At 36.1% G+C, this 21403-nt stretch overlaps 1 pseudogene; it reads left to right on the forward strand.

Annotated features, from left to right (window-relative positions):
- The first annotated feature begins 1278 nt into the window (after positions 1-1278).
- Positions 1279-15579, forward strand: LOC101038467 (solute carrier family 45 member 4 pseudogene; annotated as a pseudogene).
- The last annotated feature ends 5824 nt before the right edge of the window (positions 15580-21403 follow it).

Raw genomic sequence — 21403 nt, forward strand, 5'->3', positions numbered from 1 at the left:
CAAAACAAAATCTTCACAAAATAAACTCTTAGCAATAAACTATACGAAGAAATGAATCATTATGAAAGGAAAATGATAAAAGAATTATATTTTCACACAATGAAATAAAAATAACAATAAAAAGGGATCAAAAATCATGTAGAAAATACAAGACAATGTCAAATTAGACTAGAATGGTTTTAAAAAGGAGCAAAAAGTAGTCGTAAAAATTACATAGTTCATTAGTCTGCTCAGGCTACCATGACTGGGTAGCTTAAGTGGTAGATGTTAACAAATATTTACTTTATCACAGTTCTGGGTGCTGCATGTCTAAAACTCTGTGGCCAACACGGCAGGTTTATGGTGAGGCCTCTCTTTTCAGCTTTCAAATGGCATCTCCCATCTGTCATCACATGATTTCTCTCTGTGTTTGTGTCCAGAGAGAGTGAGAGCACTCTGGTATCTCTTCCTCTTTTTATAAGGACACCAGCCTTATTGAGTTAGAGCCCACCCTCTAGCCTCGTTTAACATGCATTACCTCCTCACAAGCCCTATCTTCAAATGCAGTTATATTGAGGTGTAAGCCTTCAAGATGAATTTTGAAAGCATGTAATTAAGTTCATACTAGTTCCTAAAATTAAAAACAAATTAAACTAATCTGTGACTTGAAACAGATCTGAGTAAATCATCAACCATGCAGCATAAAATAAGTGATAGGTAATACAAAAAAAAGTTGCAAAAAGACATGAAATTACTCTTAAGATTTTGTTATTTCCTTAGTGTTCTGCATTTCCACTGTTTTGTGAAATCCTACAAGTATCTTACCTCATTCTCTCCAGTAATTCCTATGAAAATATATTGGTAAAATTATGCCCTCCAGATTTCTTGTCCAAAAGCCAAGTGAAGAAATGTCTGAATAAATAAGTACATTCACATAGATTCATGGTGGACCATGTCTTAGTAGCATAAATAAACTAGAATTAGAATTAATATTATTATAGTATGGATCTAAAAATGCTTAAAAACCAATACTATTACAATCTTGACCAAAAATGCTTAAAAAATCAAAAATTATTTTAAAGGAATAAGTTGGCCAACAAGTAACTTAACTATTTTCTAAAAAAGAAAATTCAGTGTTATACAAAGAAAGACAAAATCTGAATATATAATAATGTAACATTCATTATGGTTTGATCTATTTTATTCTCTTATGAAGAAATAAACAAGGCTGGGTAATTTATAAAGAAAAAGAAGTTAAATGGACTCACAGATCCACAGGACTGGGGAGGCCTCATAGTCATGGTGGAAGATGAAGGAGGAGCAAAACAAATCTTATGTGGCAGCAGGTGAGAAAGCATGTGCAGGGAAACTGCCCTTTATTAAACCATCACCTATCTCATGAGACTTATTTACTGTCATGAGAACAGAACTAGAAAAACCCATCCCATGATTCAATTACCTCCTACTGGGTCCCTCCCAGAACATGCAGGGATTGTGGAAGCTATAAATCAAGATGAGACTTGGGTAGGGACACAGACAAACCGTATCACATTATACACAATATCAAGTGAAAAAATAGTAGAAATAAGAGACAACTCCGTGAAGATAGTGGAATTGAAGGTACCAGTAATCTCTCTCCAGGTAGATAATGACTGCATGGTTGGAAGCTGTCTGATTAGACTCTGGCGTCTAATGAAGCTTTGCAACTTCCAGAGGAAGACTTACATGGTAAATCATAGCTACTTTTGGTCAAATTCAGCTCCTTTCTCAGCAGCAGCTATGCATCCCTCACTCTCCAACCTCTTGGTACACAGCCCTAAATGAGTTCCTAGAGCAATTTGCACAGTTTGCAGGAACCAAGGTGGGTGTGAGCATTAATTTTGTGTCAAGTGGATGGGTCATGGGATGTTCAGATATTTGGTCCAGCATTATTCTGGGTGTTTCTATGAGAATGTTTGGAATTAGATTAACAGTTAAGCTGGTAGCATAAGTAAAGCAGATTACCCTTTTTAATGTGGGTGAGTCTTATTCAGTAAGATTAGGGCTTAACTATAACAGAAAGGTTGATGCTACTCCAATAAGAAAGAATTGTACTTGTCTACTGTCTTCAAAGTAAAATATTGGCCCTTCCTGGGTCTTGAACTTTGTGACCCACCCTTCAGGTGTTAGGATTTGTCAGACTCTATAACTGTGAGCCAGTTACATAGCTAGCTAGCTAACTAGATAGACAGATAGACTATATACACACACATTAATACTATATACTACATATTATAAGTATAGTATTATATATGTATAATATGCAATTATATATAAAGCTGATTCAGTTTCTGGAAAGCCCTAATACAATGGGCAATAAGGATTCTGCTCTCCATATATCAGAAATCCATATTCTAATCTCATGTTTCTGATCATAGAGGTACAGATACAGAGGCAGGCAGCCATTTTTGTACCCCATAACCTTGTTGTTAGCCTTAAGGTGAAGTAATGTTCAGGGATTTAAAAAGCTAATGCATTACCCTCTCTTCTTTCACTTTTTTTTCCTCTTTATTTCTTTTGAGAATCAGTCATTTAATACTAGGATTTTTTTTTAACAGCATATAGGAAAAATTAGAAGGTCTCCATGCATGCCCAGGGAAAGGTGTAGGCTCAGAAAACACCTCAGAAGACTTCAAATTTACACTTCAGGTTGATCCTTATTATGAAGACAGTCAATAAAACAACATAATACAACAAAGAAAACTAAACCAAACAAAAACACAAGGAAGAGGAAAAATCTGATTATGAGAGTTACACTATTAGATGGCATGTCCTATATTTATTCAAAATAGAGCATGCAAAAAAATGATAAACTTGGGCCCATTCAAAGGAAAAATGCAAATGAACACAAACTGTACAGTAGAAAGACCAGCTGGCACACAGTCTCTTCCCTGCTCTTCCCTGCACATGCTTTCTCACCTGCTGCCACTTAAGATGGGCCTTTGCTCCTCCTTCACCTTCCACCATGATTGTGAGGCCTTCCCAGCCATGTGGATCTAGGAGTCCATTTAACTTCTTTTTCTTTATAAATTATCCACTCTTGGTTATTTCTTCATATGAGAATAAAAATAGATCAATACATAATGAATATTGCATTATTATACAATCAGATTTTGTCTTTCTTCGCATAACATTAAATTTTCTTTTTTTTTTTTACAAATTAATTAAGTTACTTCTTGGCCTATGTATTCCTTTAAAATAATTTTTTATTTTTAAGACAGACTTCAAAATAAGTGTCTTAAAGATGCTCAAAGGTCTAAAGGATGATGTAGAGAAAGTTAAGACAATGATGTATGACCAAAATGAAAGTATAAATTTAAAAAATCAAAAACCTTAAAAAAATCAAAGAGAAATTTCAGAGCTAAAATATACAAGTTCTGAGATGAAAAATTCACCAGAGAGCTTCAAGGGCCTATGTGAGCAGAAGAAAGAATTGATGGACTTGAAGATAGGACAATTGGAAGTATAATCTGAATAACAGTAAGAAAAAATAATTGAGTAAAAGTGAACGAAGCCTAAGCTAGCTGAGGACATCATGAAATGAACAAATATCCAAAATACAGTAGTTGTAGAAAAGAGAAAGAGAAGTAGTGGAGAGATTATTTAAAGGAATAATGGTTAAATACATTGCAAGTCTGATGAAAGACATGAAAATAAATATTCAAGAAACTTAATGAACTTTAGGTAGAATGAACGAAAAGAGAACCACACTGAGAGATATTACAATCAAACTGTTGGAAGACAAAAATAAAGAAAGAGCGTTGAAAGAAAGATGATGAGTGACTTATAACAAATAAAGGCTTTCAATGAGATTATCAGCAGATTTATCACCAGAAATTTTGGAGGATGAAAGGGAGTGGGCTAATATGGAAAATCTGTGGAGAAAGATTCTTCTTTTTTTTCTTTGAGACAGAGTCTTGCTCTGCCACCAGGCTGGAGTGTAGTGGCAGGATCTCAGCTCACTGCAACCTCTGCCTTTTGGGTTCAAGTGATTCTCCTGCTTCAGCATCTCAAGGAGCTGGGACTACAGGCATGTGCCACCACACCAGCTAATTTTTGTAGTTTTAGTAGAAATGGGGTTTTACCATGTTGGCCAGAATGGTCTCAATCACTTGATCTCGATATCCACCCGTTTTGGCACTCTCAAAGTGCTGGAATTACAGGCATGAGCCACTGTACCTGGCCAGACAAAGAATCTTATATCCAGCGAAACTATTTTCCAAAATTAACAAAATAAAAACAACTAAGGAAGTTGCTAAATTAAACAGCTGTAGAAGTAGACTAAAGAAGTTTGTTATCACTAGATGTGTCTTGTAATAAATGATAAAGGGATTACTGAAGGTTAAAATAAAATAATGCTAGGCAGTAACTCTAAGTCATGTAAGGAAATAAAGGTCTCAGTAAAGGTAAATGCATAGTAAACTATAAAAGCTAATATTATTTTAACAGTGATTTATAACTCAGTCTTTTTGGTACATAATTTAAGAGACTACTACTTTTTAAAAATTATTAATATAAAAGCTAATATTATTTTAACTTTGGTTTTTAATTCCACATTTTGTTTCCCACATAATTTAAGAGACTAAGGCACTAAAAATGGCAGTTTCTGTTTCTGGACACACAGTATATTAGGATGTAATATTGTGAAATTAATAACTCAAAGGAGTGAGAAAAGGACTGTGAGGAAGAAGAAAATGTGTATGTTACTGAAGTCAAACTGGTATATATTCAAATTAGAGTGCTTCAACTTTACAATAATAAATGTTGTCTCCATGGCCACCACAAAAAAAATCCTTATACAACATACACAAAAGGCAATGAGAAGGAAATTAAAATCTTCTGCTATGAAAACTCAATCAAGCAAACACAAAAGAAAATAGTAATGCAAAGATGCAGGACATAAAGCTACAAGACATACGAGAAACAAACAGCATAACAGCAGTAAGACCTCTCTTATCAGTAATTACTTTGGCTAGAAATAGATTCAAGTCTCTAATCAAAAGAAAGTTGATGGAATTGATGTTTTAAAAACATAATCACTGGACGCTACTGGATATGGTGTCTACAAGTGATTCCTTTTAGATCCAAAGGCCACAATTAAAGTGGAAGGATGTAAAAAGTTTTATTTCATGCCAGTTAGAACCAAAAGTGAGCAGAGGTGGCCATGATAATATCAGACAGAATAGGCTTTAACTTGAAAGAGTTACAAGAGACTGAAAAGGATGTTCTATATTAATAAAAATTTGATACAACAGGAAAATATAAAAATTATACACATGTATATAACTAATAACAGACCATCCAAATATATGAAGAATTGAAAAAAATGTGAAGGGAGAAATAAGCCATTCTAATAAATAGTTCTAATAGTAATAGTCAAAGACTGCAATACTCACCCTCAATCATGGGCAGAATAATAATACAGATAAATAACTCAATAAACAAACTATACCTAAGATGTACAAACATGTACAAACATGCTACCAAACAGCAACAGAAAACACATTTTTTTCAGGTGCATAAGGCATGTTTTCTGGCCGCAAATTCAGTCTCTACAGATTTTATTTGTTTATTTATTTATTTATTTATTTGAGACAGTCTCAAAAAAGACAGTCTGTCTCTCAGGCTGGAATGCAGTGACTCTACCTCAGTTTACAGCAGGCACTGCCTCATGAGTTCTAGTGATTCTCCCGCCTCAGCCACTGTAGTAGCTGGGATTACAAGTATGTGCCAACACACTCAGCCAATTTATATATATATATATATATATATATATATATATATATATATTTATTTATTTATTTATTTATTTATTTATTTTAGTTGAGACAAGGTTTTTGCCATATTGCCCATACTGGTTTCAAATTTCTGAGATCAAGTGATCAAGTGATCAAGATCAAGTGATCTGCCCAACTCAGCCTCCCAAAGGGTTGGAATTACAGGCATGAGCCACCACACCTGGACTCTATAGATTTTAAAAGATTAATGATGTATGAACTATCTACTTTGACTGCTATAGAATGAAATTAAACTGAATAATAGAAGAAAAATTGAAAATTTACACATTTAGGGAAATTAAACCATTAATTTGTGAACAATGGATAAAATAAATAACAAGACAAATAAGAAAATATTTGGATTAATTATAATGAAAATATAACATGTCAAAACTTATGAGCTGCAACACAAGCAGTGCTAAGGGGGAAACTGATAGCTATAAAAGCTTACAAAAAAAAAAAAGAGAGAGAGAGAGAGAGAGAGATGGCCAACAAACAACCTAATGTAAAGGAACTAGGAAAATAACAAAATGATCGAAAGATAGCAAAAAAAAAAAAAATGAGATAACAATGACTAGAGAAGACATAAATTAAATAGAAGATAGAAAAATCACAGATAAAAATCAATGAAACCTAAAGTTGGTCCTTTGAATAAGCCAGCAATATTCGTAATTTTTTAGCTATACCAATGAAGGAAAAAGTAGAAGGCACTCAATTACTAGAATCAGAAATAAAATTACATAAAATAAAATACTAAAATTTTAGAAATAAAAAGTATTATGAAAGAGTACCATAAACAACTTATGGTAAAAACTTGGATAATTTAGATAAATTGGACAGACTTCTACACACACAAAACCTACAAAAACTGAATCATAAAGAAATGGAAAATCTAAATATACATATCTAACAAGGAGATTGAATCTGTAATTAAAACTAAAAAACCCAACAATGAAAAGTTCTAATAAGTTTACTGGTGAATCCTATGAAATATTTAAAAAAGTGACAACAATCCTTCTCAAATTTTTCAAAATAATTAAAAAGAAGGAAATACTTGGTAATCCATTCCATGAGGCCAACGCTATTTACATACAAGAGCCAGGCAAAGAACACTGCAAGAAAAAAACCCAAAAACTAAAAAAAACCAAAGCAAGCCAATATGTCATATTAACATTGATGCAAAGTTCCTCAATAAGATACTAAGAAACCAATTCGTCAGCATATTAAAAGGATTATACATTATAATCAAGTATGATTTTTTTCCTGGAATGCCAGATGATTCAACATCCCAAAATCAATTATTCTAATATATCACATTAACAGGATGAATGGGGCAAGCACAGGTTTTCTTAGTTTATGCAGGAAAAAATTGAAAATACTTTCATCATAAAACCTCTCAACAATCTAGGAACAGAAGTATATATGACATCCATATACTAAAATCCATGTATAAACAACACAGAGTGATCATTATACTCAATGATTGAACACCAAAATAATTTTCTCTGAAATCAGAGAAAAGGAAGAGCAAGGGAAGGATACGGGTTTTCGTCACTTCTATTTAACATATATTGAAAGTCCTAGCTAGAACAATGATGTAGGGAAAAGAAATAAAAGCCACACAAATTAGAAATAAACAAGTAAAATTGTTTTTATTCATAGATAATACAATATTGTATGTAGAAAACCCAAAATTCTGCACAAAAAGCTGTCAGAACTAATAAATGAACTCTGAAAAGTAGCAGAGTACGAAGCCCAAATCAGTGGCATTTCTATACATTAACAATTAATAATCTGAAAAGAAAATTGTGAAAACAATTTCATTTATAATTACATTAAAAAGAATGCAATACTTAGGAATAGCCAAGGACATGGAAGACTTGTGTAATAAAAACTACAAAACACTGTTAAAATTTTTTTTTAATAAAAACTGAAAATATAGCCCTTTGTTACAAATTGTAAGGTTTAATATTGGTGAGATGTCAATATTACCCAAAGTTATATAGAGATACAGTGAAATCCCTATCAATATCCCAATCACATTTTTTGCAGAAGTGGAAAAATTTATCCTAAAATTTATATGAAATTTCAATGGTCGCCTAATAGCCTAAACAACCTTATAAAAGAAGAATAAATTTGGAGGACTTCCACTTCTTTAATTCAAATTTACTAAAAATCTGCGATAATTAAAAGAGAGATACCAGCATTACAGACAGACAAAGAGACTAATGGATTAGAATAAAAGGTCCAGAAATAAGTCCTCACATAATATGGTCAAGGGATTTTTAAGAAGAATGCTAAGACCGTTCTCAATGGGAAAAGGCCAGTTTCTTCAGCTAATGGTGCTAGAAAATTGAATATTATCTGCAAAAGAATAAAGTTGGATCCTTACCTACAACCATATACAAAATTGGCTAAAAATGTATTAAATATTTAAATGTAAAAGCTAAAACTAAAAGTCCTGGAAAAGAAAACTGGAGAAAATTTTCATGACATTAGATCTGGCAGTGATTTCTTTTTCTTCCTTTTTTTTTTTTTTTTTTTTTTTTTTGAGACGGAGTTTCGCTCTCGTTACCCAGGCTGGAGTGCAATGGCGCGATCTCGGCTCACCGCAACCTCCGCCTCCTGGGTTCAGGCAATTCTCCTGCCTCAGCCTCCTGAGTAGCTGGGATTACAGGCAGGCGCCACCATGCCCAGCTAATTTTTTTTTGTATTTTTAGTAGAGACGGGGTTTCACCATGTTGACCGGGATGGTCTCGATCTCTTGACCTCGTGATCCACCCACCTCGGCCTCCCAAAGTGCTGGGATTACAGGCGTGAGCCAGTGATTTCTTGAAATCGACATCCAAGACACAGGCAACAAAAGAAAAACAGTTTAAAAAGCTACTTTTGTATATCAAAGAACATGTCTATCAACAGACTGAAAAGGCAGCCTAGAGAATGGGAGAATATATTTGCAAACCATGTATCTGATAAGGGAACAATATCTAGAATATTTAGAGAATTTCTAAAATTCAACAACAAAAAAACAAAACAACCCAATTAAAAAATGAACAAAGGACTTGAATAGACATTTCTCCAGAGAGGACATACAATTTTAGTATATGTGCTGCTGAAGCAAATACCAGAGAGACTATACAAAATAGTCTTTTTGACACAAGAAAGTATGTTCAATATGACTAACCATTGGGGAAATGCACATCAATACCACAAGATACTACCTCACAGTTATTAGAATAGCTAATATTTTAAAAAAGAAAAGAAAAGAAAGAAAGAGAAAGAAAAAGAAAGAAAAAGAAAATAATAAATATTGTGGATGTGGAGATATCGGAACTCTGTGCACTGTTAATGGGAAGCTATAATGATACAACTGCTATGAAAAACTGTATGGCAGTTCCCCCCCAAAAATAAAAATAAAATTACTATATTAGCCAGAAATTCCACTTCTGGGTATATACCCCCAAAACATTAAAGCAGGGTTTTGAAAATAATATTTGTTTTACCCATAATCATAACAGAATAATTCACAATAGCTAAAATGCACGAGCAAGCTATGTGTCCATTCACAGATGAATGGAGAAGTAAAATGTAATATACATATATGATAAAATATTATTCAACTTTAAAAAGGAAATAAATCATGACATGCTACAACATGAGGAAAACTTGAATGCTACAACACGAGGAAAGCTTGAGGATTATGTTAAGTAAAAAAAATCCAGTCATCAAAAGACAAATACGCTGTTATTTCACTTGGATACATAGAGTAGGCAAAATCACAGGAATAGAAATGCTTCGGTCACCAAGGCCTGGAGAGAGGAAAGAATTAGCCATTATTTTTTAATGCATGTAGATTTTCTATTTTGCAAGATGAAGAGAGTTTTGGAGATGAATGGTAGGTGATAGTTGCACAACAATACTACTGAATTGTAAAATTAAAAATAGTTAAGATGACATACTAACTTACATGTATTTTTTAAAAAATTAAAACCTAAAAAAGTAGTACAAATTAAAGGAAGCTGCAAAAATTGACACGTAACAAGTATGACTTTAAATCACTTAGTAGAAAGAGACTTAGAAATAACAGATGATGAAATTGTAAACACTAAATAATAAACACTAAAATAACAATTTTAAAGACCTTCAATAATGTAAAGAAAATATGTGACAAAAAATTAATACCAAATATTTAAACTTCAAGAGATAAAAACACAAAATCTAAAGTAATCAGTTCACTAGATAGACAAGAATAGATTGGATATTGCAGAAATAAAGATAAATGAAGTTAAAGAATTAAAGTTAGAAACTATTTAAAATAAAGAACAGAGAGCAGAGAGCAAAAAGACTAGAAATAAAAGCCTCTATGATCTGTGAACAGATCACAGAGGGTAAATGCACCAATGTGTAATTTGTATTCTAGAAAAGCACAAATGATCACATCTTTGATTGTGTAATTACCAAATTATTTGAAAACCCATATATCTAAGAAGCTCAGCAAACTTCAAGTAGAATAAACAATAGCAACAAAATATCAAAGTGTATTATAATTAAATTGCTGAAAACCAATATTTAATTGAAAAAATTATAAGCACAAAGAAAAATATATATGTATATTTATGAATAGAAGCAATTTTCTGAACAAAAATTATGCAAACAAGAAGACAAATTATATCGGCAGTGCTGAAAAAAATAAAATCTACAATTGCATATCTAAACAAAATGTCTTTCAAAACGAACGAAAATGAAAACTTTTTAAAATGAAGGCTAGAATAATTAATGATGCAGTCTTACATTATAAGACAAGCTAAAAGAAGTGGAAGTAGTAATACTAGTGAAAAATTGAATTTACACAGAGAAAGAAAAGTCCTGGAAATGGTAAAAGTGGGGTTCATGTGGAATATTTTAAATCACTTTTAAATTATTTAAAGGATAATTAACTGTGCAAAGCAAAATACAGTGATAATACTTTGCAGGATTTATAAAGAATGAAACAGTAAAAGATATTAAAATAACAGCATAAACGATGAGATGGAGAAACCGTAAAATAACATAAGATGATATGTCAACTTTCATGATGCTATTTAAAGATGTACTCTCATAAATTAAAGGTGTATGTTATAATCACAAAAGCATTCATTAAACCAAAGCAAACAAAAGAGGAACAAGGAGACTTAGTAAATAGGCCAGTAGAGGGCATAAAAGAAACTGCATAAAAATATTAGTAATTTAAAATGAGGAAAATTTATAAAAACAAATGAAAAGATAAGAAACAGCAAGATGAGATACTTAAATAAAACAGATTAATATTATATTAAATAGAGTTCAAAACAAAGGAATTAAAAGAAATAAACTTAAACTGAATAGAAAGCAGGGTCCAATTACAGGCTACCTAGAAAAAACTTGGCTTGACTACTGACAAAGTTTAATTAAGAGACAAAGAATAAAAATATTTTATTGTGAAATTTTTGCTCACAAGAAATGTGGAATAATTACATTAATATCTAAATAAACTTCAGGAAAAGAGATATTACCAAAGACAAGGAAGAAATTTTCTTAATGATAAAGAGTTGATGCTTTGAAAGAAATAATATTTCTAAAAATGTATATATTAAACAGCTGAGCTCAAAAAAATAGTGCAAGAATAAACAGACCTTTAAAAAGACGTAGAGAAATCACAGTCATATTTGGAGAATTTAAAACACCTCTCTTTCTCTCTGGAATTTTTTTTCAGTAGAAAGAAAATTATGAAGATTATAAAAATCTAGATAGCATTATCATATAGCTTGATCTAATTGACATATTCAAATACTGTACCCAAAAGTAGTAGAATTCTCATGTTTTCCAAATTTACATGAAACATATACTAAGATATATTATATAACAGTGCATAAAATAAGTCTCAAACAATTTAGAAAAATTGGAAATATATAAAGCACGTTAACTTATAATGAAATTTTAAAAAACAAGTAAGGGAAAGTGTCTGGAAAATTTCAAATTTACACAAGTCTTCTAAATATTTCATGGTGAAAGTCTCCAGAGAATAAGAGAATATCTTGTATTGACTGATAAAGAAAACACAATGTAGTTCTAATTGAAAAAATGCACCTAAAGTAGAGTTTAGAAAAAAAAGTTAATGGCTTTAAATGATTATATGGGAAAAAAGATTTAAATATTAATGAACTGTATACCAAACTTAAGGAAGAAAGAATACCAATTCTACACAATTTATTTCAGATTAAGTATTTCCCAAATTATTCTACACAATTTCTTTCAGATTAAATCTTTCCCAAATTATTCTATAAGGTCCTAATTACCCTGATGTCAAAACCAACAGTACTTAAAAAAAAAAAAAAAAAAAAAAAAATCCCTCATGAACCTAGATCATGAACCTAGATATAAAAACCTTGACAATGATTTAGCCAATTAAACTCAATAATATATAAAAAGGATAAAATATTATAAATAAGTGGGAGATTATCTCATTAATGCATGGTTGATAGCATTTAAAAATCAATCAGTGAAATTCTTCATACTAAAAGATTTAAAAATGACAATCATCTTCTTGGACATAACAAAAGCATTTGACAAAATCTGTAAGACATTTATCATAAAAAATCCAGCAAACCTGGTATGAAAAGAAGCTTTCTCAACTTGATAAAGGGTCATCTATGAAAAAATACTGTAGCTATTATCATACCTAATAATAAAATACTAAATCTGTTTTCCCTAATATCAGGAATAAGAAAAAAATTTCTATTTTAATCACTTTTTTTCAAATTGTATCACCAACTGAAGGGGTCAAAGATTTTGCTCCACTTGAAAGCTAATAAGCTTCTACAACTGTATTGATGATGGCAGGATATGAGACTGTGGGTCAGAGACAAAGAACTTTATTCCTCAAAACACAGTAGTAGAAAAGTTATCACCAACATGCGTAATTAGAATGTTAAATGCTCTTCTTCACCAAGATACAACAAAACAACAAATAGATAACTTCAATTGGAATGGAGTTTTTAAGGGAGAACACTGGAATTCTGCAAAGAAGTAACAAAGACTCTCTGAAGCATGGGAACTTAGAGTGGCATCACAGCACTCTGCAGGGATTGGCTCCCAGCTATCAGGGACTCCTCATTGTAGTAAATAGGTGGGTGGGAGACCTCCAGCAGTCCCCATTACTAATTCTAATACGACCACAGATGCCTGCAATTTTAGCTACGAAAAGAATCACACAATCTTCACAGACCCTGAACTTACTCTATGGAGGGAGGGGGGCGAGGGACAGCACCTGGATCCCATGTGGCTGCATTGTTCCAGAGAGAAAACAGCTGGGTTTCCTTACTCCCCAGGACCTAAGCTGCTGCAGCTTGGTGTAATTTTGCGATTGGCGCCACTGCTGAAAAGCATGCTACCCTGGGGCCTAGTAGCTCGTGCATCTGTATGTCCGTGGGGACCAGCCATGATCTATATGATAGATATGAGATAGATAGATAGATAGATAGATAGATAGATAGATAGATAGATAGATATCTACCGTTAAAAAAAAAAAAAAAAAAAAGAAGAAGAAAGAAAGAAAAAAGGCAGCCTCGTGGCGCTCCCTCCGCGCCCGCGTAGCTGACGGACAGACCCGCCCGGCCCGCAGGCCGAGGGAGCAGTTCCTGCGCCCTGACCCGCCGCCGCCGCCGCAGACCAACCCCCGTGCGCCCCGGGCTCCCAGTGCGCCCCGGGCTCCGCGCTCCCGCCGCCCAGCCGCCCCCGCGGCCCCGGCCGGAGGAGACAGGCCCTCCAGAGCAGTACTACAGCCTCACCTGGTTCCTGAGCCCCATTCTTGGCCTCGTCTTCACGCCTCTCATTGGGTCTGCCAGTGACCGGTGCACCCTGAGCTGGGGCCGCCGGTGGCCTTTCATCCTCGCCCTCTGCGTCGGCGTCCTCCTTGGCGTTGCACTTCTCCTTAACGGCTCTGCCGTGGGTCCGGCCCTCGGCGACGTCCCTGGCTGGCAGCCCATCGGCGTCGTGCTCACAGTGCTGGGGGTGGTGGCCCGGGACTTCAGCGCCGGCGCCGCCGAGGCTCCCATTCGCGCCTATCTGCCGGCCGTGGCGGACAGCGAGGAGCAGGACGTGGCCCTCAACCTCCACGCCTTCGCTTCCGGCCTCCGCGGGGCCGTCGGCTACGTGCTGGGCGGGCTGGACTGGACGCAGACCTTCCTGGGCAGCTGGTTCCGGACACAGAGCCAGGTGCTCTTCTTCGCCGCCATCATCTTCACGGTGTCCGTGGCCCTGGACCTGTTCAGCATCGAGGGGGAGCAGTACAGCCCGCAGCAGGAGCGCAGCGCCGAGGAGCCCAGCGCCCTGGACCGGGGCGCGCCGCACAGCGTCCCTGCCTTCCCGGACCAGGTGCAGTCGGAGCCCGAGCAGGCCCTGGACTACCTGGACGTGGACATCGTGCGCAGCAAGAGCGACTCGGCGCTGCACATGCCGGACGCCGCGCTGGACCTGGAGGCCGAGCTGCTCTTCCTGCACGACATCGAGCCCTCCATCTTCCAAGACGCCTCCTACCCTGCCACCCCCGCAGCACCAGCCAGGAGCTTGCCAAGGCCAGGCTGCCCCACCTGGCCACCTTCCTCGAGGAAGCCGCCAAGGAGGACGAGACCTTGCTGGATAATCACTTGAATGAAGCTAAAGTTCCAAACGGAAGTAGCTCCCCTGCAAAAGATGCCCTCGGCGGCTACACCAGGGTGGACATGAAGCCCTCGGCCACGTCGAGCTCCGTGCGGCGGCGGCGGCACGCGTTCCGCAGACAGCCCTCCAGCGCCTTCTCCTACTACGGCCAGCGCGGTGGTGCTGATCAAGCCGTCGCGCAGCATGAGCGACCTGTACGACATGCAGAACCGGCAGCGGCAGCGGCGCCGGCACTGGAACCAGAGCGGGGCCACCAACTCCGGTGGAGACACAGAGAGAGAGAAGGGGAAGGGCGAGACCACCGTGTGCCTGCTGTGACTCTCCACCCTGAAGATGCCCAGGGAGCTCATGCGCCTGTGCGTCTGCCACCTCCTCACCTGGTTCTCCTTCATCGCCGAGGCCGTGTTGTGCACCGACTTTATGGGCCAAGTCATCTTCAAGGGTGACCCCAAGGCCGCCTCGAACTCCACCGCTTGACAAACCTACAGAGCTAGGGTGAAGATGGACTGCTGGGGCCTGGTCATTTACACGGCCACTGGTGCCATCTGCTCAACCCTGTTACAGAAGTACTTGGACAACTACGACCTGAGCGTCAGGGTAATCTATGTGCTGGGGACACTGGGCTTCTCCGTGGGCACTGCCGTGATGGCCATGTTTCCCGATGTCTATGTCACCATGGTCACCATCAGCACCATGAGCATCTTTTACTGCCCCAACGCCCTGCTGGGCCAGTACCACGACATCAAGCAGTACGTCCACCACAGCCCCGGGAACTCCAAGCGCGGCTTTGGCATCGACTGCGCCATCCTGTCCTGCCAGGTGTACATCTCACAGATCCTGGTGGCCTCGGTCCTCGGGGGCGTGATTGACGCTGTGGGGACTGTCTGCGTCATCCCCATGGTGGCCTCTGTGGGCACTTTCCTCGGCTTCCTGACAGCTACATTCCTGGTGATCTATGCCGTCGCGTCAGAGGAGGCGAAGGAAGAGCAGAAAGGCCTGTCTTCCCAGTTGGCCAGGTAAGGCGGGGCCAGAGGAAAAGCCCACTGTGCTGAAACTCGTGCGGAAGGGGGGCCTGCCGGGGCCAGTGGAGACGGAGTCCATGGTCTGAGCCGCACTCCCGTATACACACATTCCACCAGGTAGGCGGGCACGCAGGCGGGGGGATGGCGGGTCCGGCCACTGGGTGGAGCAGACACCTTGGAGCCCAGCAGCTGCTGTGGCCGCCCCCGGCAGCGCAGGCCCGAGCCCCTCTGCCCCATAGTCACAATTCAGTAGCCATAGGATAGGTTTGAGCTACTAGGCAAAAATACCACACTAACCACCTTTTTGATGATTAAAAAAATCATTTGAAATATTAAAAAAAAAAAAAAAAGCAGAAGCACCAAGTGCACACAATAATCTGTAACACCGTAACTCCAACTGGATCAAGCAGTATAGCAGTATTCCTTGTACCTGAGCCTGTGCAATGCACTATGCCCCCCGCAAACCAGGTGATCTAACATATCAGAGAGTTGCCTCCAAAACCATAAAAACTGCAGTTATGTGCCTTCCAAGGCCTCAGAGCATCCACCACCACCAGCAAACTTACCTGATTAACTAGTGGAAACATTTAGCAATATACACATACCCCCTAGCGCTGAAGAACTGACTGGTTAGGAACCTATTGCCAGTGACTTGATCTCCAGAAAAGCCACACCACTGCCTCCATAAACACCTACAGTCTAGTCCACTAGGACACTTGCAAATATCACTGACTGATTACAGATGAAGAAATTACGCAAAGATTACACTACTGAATCCACATAGAACCAAATCCAAAGAAACCCACCCAACTGACACTGTAGGTCAATTTTTTGTAAAAGTATTTCCCTACAAAGGCTGCTTCATAAAATCGGAAGTAACTGTTTCACCAGATGCACATATTTTAATGTTGTGACACAAGAAACACAAAAAAGCAAGAAAACAACATCCCAAAAGAACACAATAATTCTGCAGTAGTAGACCCTAAAGAAAATAACTATGAAATGCATAAAAAATTCAAAATGATAATCTTAAGAAAACTGAGAAAGATATGAGAGTATATATAGAAAATTCACAGAAATTAGAAATACAATTCATTATCTGAATGACATTCAACAGAGATAGAGATAAAAAGGAATCAAACAGAATTCTTGGAGCTGAATAACTCAATGAATGAAATTTTAAAATATAATAGTGATCTTCAACAATAGTATAGATCAAGCAAAAAATTTTCTGACCTTGAAGTATTCAGAAATACTCCAGTAGCCAAAAAACATATCTCAAAATAACAAAAGCTATTTATGACAAACCAACAGCCAATATCATACTGAATGGTCAAAAAGTGGAAGCAGTCCCGCTGAAATCCGGCACTAGACAAGGATGCCCTCTGTCACCACTCCTATTCAATATAGTACTGGAAATTCTAGCCAGAGCAGTTAGGCAAGAAAAAAATATATAGGGTATTCAATTAGGAAAAGAGGAAGTCAAATTGTCTCTATTTGCAGATGACATGATTGTATATTTAGAAGATCCTATTATCTCATCCCAATGTCTCCTTAAACTGATAAGCAACTAAAGCAAAGTCTCGAGATACAAAGTCAATGTGAATAAATCACAGGAATTTGTATACACCAATAACAGACTAACAGAGAGCCAAATCAAGAGCGAACACTCATTCACAATTGCTACGAAGAGAATAAAATACCTAGGAATACAACTAACAAAGGATGTAAAGGACCTCTTCAAGGAGAACTACAAACCACTGCTCAAGGACATAGGAGAGGACAAAGCAATGGCGAAAGGATTCCCTGTTTAATAAATGGTGTTGGGAAAAATGGCTAGCAGTATGGAGAAAGCAGAAGCTGGACCCCTTCCTGACACCTTACACCAAAATTAACTCCAGATGGATTAAAGACTTAAACATAAGACCTAACACCACAAAAACCCTAGAAGAAAACCTAGGCAAAATCATTCAGGACATAGGCATAGGCAAGGGCTTCATAAATAAAACACCAAAAGCACTGGCAACAAAAGTCAAAATAGACAAATGGTATCTAATCAAATTCCAGAGCTTCTGTACAGCAAAATAAATAATCATTAGAGTGAACTAGCAACCAATGAAATGGTAAAAATTTTTTGCGATCTACTCATCTGGCAAAGGGCTAATATCCAGAATCTACAAAGAAATAAACAGATTTAGAAGAAAACAAACACCCATTGCAAAGTGGATGAAGGATATGAACAGACACTTTTCAAAAGAAGATATATACGAGGCCAACAAACATATGAAAAAATGCTCATCATCACTGAATATTAGAAAAATGCAAATCAAAACCACATTGAGATACCACCTCATGCCAGTTAGAATGGTGATTATTAAAAAAATCTGGAGACAACAGATGCTGGAGAGGATGTGGAGAAATAGGAACACTTTTACATTTAGAGTTTTATTTTCTTTAGCTTGGTGACCTACTTTGGATAGGATAATTAAACTGTTTGTCTGCTTTCCCCACAGAAAATTTTAAAAATTGTATCTGTTTATAATTAAATTTGTGTATACAATGTGGAAGATTCTGACAATGCTGACATTTCCATAATTATCTATTATAGGACATCCTTGTAAGTTTACTTTAATTGTAGGCTTTCAGATTTAGTTAATAATAAGTCATTTGACCTTAAAAACATAAAATTTATAATTCACTGTATACTAATTAAGACTAATACCTCTTGACACAAAACTTGGAAGACATTAATTCAGGTTATTTTATATGAATAAAATTTTGTTCATAAGCATTCATAGTTTATATGAATAATATTTTGTTATATTCAAATTTAATGGCAAGAAGCCAAGAATATCTTCTTTATTTTGCCATGGAATGATACAGTGAGTATAACTTTTGCTTCAAAAACTGATAATATGTGTCTTATTTATGTACTTTCAGACCTGAAATATTTTTCCAAATATATTATTTCTAACAATAATGATTTTATGCATTCTGTTTTTAGAGAAATCTTGATATTTACTCTTCCACAGAAATTAACTGCAATTTCAAATTGTTTTTGGAGACATGAACTCATATATATATATACATATAATACACATATTAAACTGTTTAGTATAGTAAACATTATCAGCGTATATAACACTCTTTTATAGTACCTAGTTCAAACAAGTTAATCCACAATATATGAAAAAATCTGTGAAATGGAATAATGATTTCATGTGTATTTCAAAGTGAAAACAATGAATGACTTGCAAATATTCTGCATGAGCAAACAGCATTTGCTGCTCTTTCTGAATTAAAAGTTTTTAGTAACTATAAAAAATATAGTCCTTAAAGTGAATTATTTTATTTATTTTTTCTTAAAAAAACCAAGCAATTTAAATTTTTCATAGTTAATCCACGTAGCAGGAAAGGTTCCTGCGTCAAGAGGGCCCATCTGGCCTCTCTGCAAATGGGAAGGTTTGTACATATGGGCCATAACGTATGCATAGCTAGCTGAACCAACCCCTGTGACTAAATAGTAATTAGCATGGGGCAGGTTTTTATGGCTACTAACACACTAGCAAGTCCTTCCTGACCTACATCCAACTGGACATATGATTTCATAAAATGGATAGTTTCTCTCTCAAGCATTTATTTATGTGTAAAAATGTAGGATTTGTTTAACTGCCGCCAACTAAAGAACTGAGACCCATATGTTACCTCATAAACTTACCGGTTAGCAATTTGTTATAAGCAAGATGCAAATATTATGGTAAGCATTCAGAACATTTATTCAATGAACCTTATGTTGGAAATGGAAACAACAGTATGTCAGAAAATTTCGTAATCACAATTTCACCAGTGGTCCCATTTTATGTGTAATTCGATGTTTCTAAATTCTACAATTTTCAATTCAATATATAAAGGTCAACAGAATTTTCAATATACAGTAATACATGATCCAACTTTATGGGGGGATAGATAGTAAAAAACATTCTGAGAGTCTGAGTGACTGTACAATTTTAGGTAGCACATAGTAGACTTACTATGTATGGCAGACAAAATACATTCTTGAATATGTGGTCAGCTTTTGTTTGGATCTGCAAGAGATTTATGGAGGCACTAACATACTGGAAGCTTCAGACTACAAACAGGCCAGAGAATTCTAGAAGTTAACATTAAATCAAAGGTTTAACAATGTATATGTATCTAAAAGTAGTTAATTTAAGGGACAAATTTTGCAGGTGTAATTTGAGTCTCGTTATTTTATTCTAGGTGCAAAGATATGGAAAGATGAATGTTTTCTAAAATTTTAAGAGCTTTAACTTTGCCAACGCAAATCACAGATTTGGAATAAATAATAGAAAATTGTACAATGCAATAGAAATTTAAACGCTGAAGTTTATTTTAATTTTGAGTGATTAAAATCGAGTTTGATAAATTGCTCCTCTTGCTGATAGTCAAAAGACATTTCCAATGCTTTTCACTCAATTTTCACATGTGGAGATGAAAATTAAAAAATAGTTGATTTCTAAATATATTATTATTCCATGAATAGCATTATTTTTATATTATTATAGGTATTTACACAAATAATGTAGATTAACTTTTCTCATTAACTCTTAGACATCAACAAGAAGATATTGATCAACTTGTTTATCTTTTTTTTTTCTTTTTTTTTTTTTTATCTGTGGCTGAGATGTTTTGAAAGGGGAGATCTTTAGCGACCATTTCCATTTTTAAACACTTTTTGGTCTACTTGTCTTCCGTGTTTCTCCCTGTGTAAAATTTGGCATTTTTTCTTTATATGGTTTCAAAGTTATTCATGGTTATTCACAGTGGGCTTTCTAATATGAAGACATCCCCTGTTTCCTTGTGCCTCCTGACCTCTGGGTCGTCTCTCTTCCTATCTTATTCCTTCTGACCAAAGATCTCTCTGGTTAACTTGCTCCAATAACCAGCCTTTGCTTTTTAAACCTCCTCTAGTATTTTTGTTGTCTGTTTCGTTGAATTATATCTTTATTTTCATTGTTTTCCCTTTTATTTGGTTTTTCTGTGTTGTTCCCTTTTCAGCTTCTTAAATTGAATAATTGGCTTGTTGAGGAGTGATTTCATTTCCTCGTGAATGTATTCAAGCTAGCAAGTCCATGCATTTCCCTCCTAAGCAATGCTTTTACGATGTCCCACATTTTTTTATGTAAATAAATCAATGGAAAGAAGGAAATCAAAGTATTTCCACATGACTGATGGCTACGAAGGAAGACCATGAAAGATTTTATAGAAGAGATAATGTTTCTTAGGGTTTTCGGGAAAGAGGAGATGTTTTCCATTTAGACCAGAGGCTGGGAGGACATTCTGAGCAGAGGGAAGAGGTTGGACAAGAGTGGTACGAGTAATTCGTTATTATTTTCAAATAACGTTATGTTACCTTGTGCATGGTGCAAGAATTTTAAAATAACAAAATATTCCTAATTCCTCCCTCCCATCCCTTGTATCATTGATGTCATTTATCTCACTAATACAAAAGCTATAATCATTAAATACAACGTTATTAGTATGAACAAATTGTTATCTGTTACATCACGTGAGACTAAGAAAAATAAAAGTTTTTCTTATCTTCAATTATTCCTATTTTTTTAAAAAAAAGAATAATAAGAAAAAGAATAAAGAAGAGGAAGAAGGAGAAAGAGGAAGAGAGAGAGAGAATGGGGGTATTGCTTTGTTGCCCAGGCTAGAATGCAGTCTAAATATGGGTATGCCTGTAATTGTCCTTAATAATGGAGACATGAAAAAAAATGAGGGAAGAGAATAACAAACAAGGAGCCAACCAACATTTCATTTAAACTTCTAAGTTGATATGATGTGGTACTGATAAGAGTGTATATTTTGTGTAAAGTGGAGAGTTCTATAAATGTTAATTACGTT

The sequence above is a fragment of the Saimiri boliviensis genome, chromosome 7, assembly GCF_048565385.1.
Source record: "Saimiri boliviensis isolate mSaiBol1 chromosome 7, mSaiBol1.pri, whole genome shotgun sequence".
Lineage (NCBI taxonomy): Eukaryota > Metazoa > Chordata > Mammalia > Primates > Cebidae > Saimiri > Saimiri boliviensis.